The sequence below is a fragment of the Pygoscelis adeliae genome, unplaced genomic scaffold, assembly GCF_000699105.1.
Source record: "Pygoscelis adeliae isolate BGI_AS28 unplaced genomic scaffold, ASM69910v1 Scaffold1123, whole genome shotgun sequence".
In the NCBI taxonomy this organism is placed as follows: Eukaryota; Metazoa; Chordata; class Aves; order Sphenisciformes; family Spheniscidae; genus Pygoscelis; species Pygoscelis adeliae.
The window spans coordinates 15,177-18,198 of NW_008824507.1; the positions used below are offsets into that span (position 1 = coordinate 15,177).

General features: G+C 49.5%; 1 protein-coding gene across 1 annotated transcript in view; it reads left to right on the top strand.

Annotated features, from left to right (window-relative positions):
- Window positions 1-315: 315 nt before the first annotated feature.
- ILF3 (interleukin enhancer binding factor 3, 90kDa) overlaps window positions 316-3,022 on the top strand; it is a gene marked incomplete at its 3' end in the record, with an annotated part of 16,218 nt that continues 13,511 nt past the window's right edge. Inside the window, exon 1 of the mRNA XM_009321552.1 lies at window positions 316-360. The remainder of the gene's footprint in view (window positions 361-3,022) is intronic.

The window sequence follows — 3,022 nt, forward strand, 5'->3', positions numbered from 1 at the left end:
CCCCCCCCCGCCCCCCCCCGGCCCGGCGGGAAGCACCAGCTCCCCGGGGCCTTCGGGCTTCTCGGGGTGCGTGGGGGGGGGCACGGGCGAGGTGGAAGCATCCCCTTTGGTGTGATTTAAACTCCCGTGTCCTCCCCTTAGGGACAGGACCGCGCTCTCCGGTCCTCAACTTCACTCTCCGGGGGTTTATCCGGGCTCTCCCCCATCGCTTCCTCGAAATCCCCCTCGTTCTCATCGATCCCGTTATTTGTAGCCGCTCGGTTTCTGGACGGTTCAGAAAAAAAAAAACCACCTCCTTACGTGTCTCTGCCGCTTTGCGAGAGCCGAAAGCTTTTGTTTGCCGTCACCTGGGTCAGCCAGGTAGCCTTGTGATGGGGAATAGACGCTGTCGGTGTCCTTAGACCTTGAAGAGCTTTGGCAAACAAAAGCGAGGCATTAAGGCTTTGCACTCCTCCAAGCGTCCTGTTCAGGCATGATAGGCTAAAAACACAGATTAAAACCAACAAATTCTTACTTAAAACATAGAAGCTTTCTGAAATGAAATGCGCTTCTTCGCGCGCGTTAAACTTCCCCCTTATCTAGGGCAGGAGTTTCAACCTTTCGCATTGTTTATCATTTTCTCATCCACCCCCCAACAAATGTTTTGGAGAGTCTGTTCCTTCTGTTGGAAGACTCGACTGGAGTGGAAAGTTTGTTGGTGAAATCAAGCTGGTAGTGGAAATCGTAGGAGGGGGAGAGCAGGGCAGAGCAGGCGAGGCTTAAAACAAGGGTGGAATTTGAAAGTTTCTCTTTTTTTCCTCAAATTCTAATGACGATGAGCATCAAGAGCGATGTCGGGAATTGTGCGTTACTGAGCGCGTTCGTGGTTTTAACTCGTTCTGTGGTTCTTTTCCCCAAGAGGCGTGCGTCGTGAATCCTGTGATGCTGCAGCATCAGCTCCTGGGTTCTCACTGGGAATGAACTTCAGTGATTTCAAGAAGAGCGATAACGTCCGTCTTTAGAAATCGCAGGAAACGGGACTCTCGTTTCTCGGGCCGTTGTAGTATTTTCTGACTGTAGAAACATGCTTCGCTAGGCTGGATTTCAACTAATTTCTTGCCTTCCTTGGAGGAAATGAAGGGAGCTTTGAGAAAAATAACTGCGTACAGAGCGTACGAGTTCTTTGGGGTCCCACCCAGGGGAGGAGTGTTTTGGGAGGCTGGCACCCGCAAACGTGAGAAGGCGCCTCGTGGGTTCTTGCAGGTAGCTTGGGAATAATTCTCCCTGGTCAGCGGGCACTAACATCTGGGTTTAATTACAATTAGATCCAGATTTGTAACAATACCAAAGCCGTCCTGGGCGTAAATATTTGCAGGATTGGAACCGGGGGTATTTCTGTGCCGTAGAATACCGAGTCTGTCCAGCGATGGTGGCTCGAGCAAACGTGTTTTCCCGTTTTATCCTAGAAAATTCTCCAGGTCGTGAGCCCCAGCTCCGTTTGTGAAACAAGTAGCGCAGCGGGGTCCTGATTCCTGCCCAGGCCCTTGGTGTTATTTTACAGAGTTACAATGGCATTACTCTAGTAAAGCGCCAAGTATTTGGGCAGTTAATTATTTGTTCTTTTTTTATTACTATTCCGGTATCTCGGACAATTTCTACTTGAGATCGGTCGGGCTTACTTGCAGTTTGTGTCGTCTGTAAAGTGTACAAAGGAGAACATTGGGTTTGCGAGCTGTACGTAGCGATTACCGGCAAGGCTGGGAACGGGCCGACGTGGGGTAGGTTCCAGTGGAAAAAAGCAGAAGCAAGCTTCAGTCCGGTTTCATTTCAAGTGAAACTCCTTCGGAGCGGACGGACTCCCAGAGAAGCGGGGTTTGGTTGTGAGCTCTGGAATAATTGAGGGGTGATTGACTTTCTCCAGCAGTGTTTTTGAAAGCCGTAGTTACCGGGCAGTTCTGATGTGTACTCGGTTGGAAAACGAAGTGAAACAGCTGGTGGACGCAGATGATGACCTTCATCTCCATCATCTTCAGGTGCTTGAGGCTCTTCCTTTGCCTCGCTTGTGCCAGTGCTTTTAAATGGCACTTACGGATTCTTGGAGTTACCACGAAACATCGGGTGCTTGCAGGCCTGGGATTGCCCCTGGGCGGTTTCAGTTAGAGGTAAATCAAGAGTTTTATTAAAGGTGTTCGGTCAAATGAATGACCGTGAATCAAGCAACTGCTGATTCTTACGCTAGTCGCACGGGAAACGACGTTATTGATACCGAAGGGGCGATCCCAGCGGGTGCGAGATGGCATTTTGAAGTTCTTGCCAGAAGCCTGCTCGCATCTGAAGGCGATCTCGGGAAGCTGTCTTCTCCCACAGAGCCTAAGGCAGTCCTGCGGGACGCAAATGTTTCTCTGCTCGAAGGCCTCTTGGCTAAGACAGAGGAACAAAGTGCCTGAATTTTAACAAAAGTTCACTGCCCCAGCTGGGGCTCGGGCTTTCGGAGCGGGTTAGTTCCCTTCGAAAATGGCTTCTTGTTCGGAAACAAGCTGTTGTGATTTCGGCTTAAGCTGTTGAATTTTAGAAGTTTGGAGCGCTTGCTGCAACAGCAGATGTGCTGGTGTAAGTTTATACTATTTTCCTCCTGATAAAGTAAGTGAAGAGACTCGATGCGGCTACTGAACTTGTCTCGCGTTGATCCTAATTAAAAGCAGGCTTGTAAAGCAGGCCGTAAAATGAATTTGGGGTAAGAAGCGGTATGTGGCAAAGAGATTTTTACAAGTAGCTGCTTCTGAGTAGCGTGAATGAAAGCTCTCGCCTCGCTTGGCGACCAGGCAATGGCAACCCTGGTTCATTACCTCGTGGAATTATATTAGCTTACAGACTGTTAATTTCCCCAGCGCAGGCTGCTCCGGCGTGTATCGGGGAGTGCTTTACCTTCAGTGCACTTTGGTTTAGAAATACGAGCAGGAGCTTTGGAAAAATCCAGTTTTAATGGGAAAGCCTCTTGGGAATAAGGAGCCAAAATAATATACTTACGGCCGCAAACGAGAAG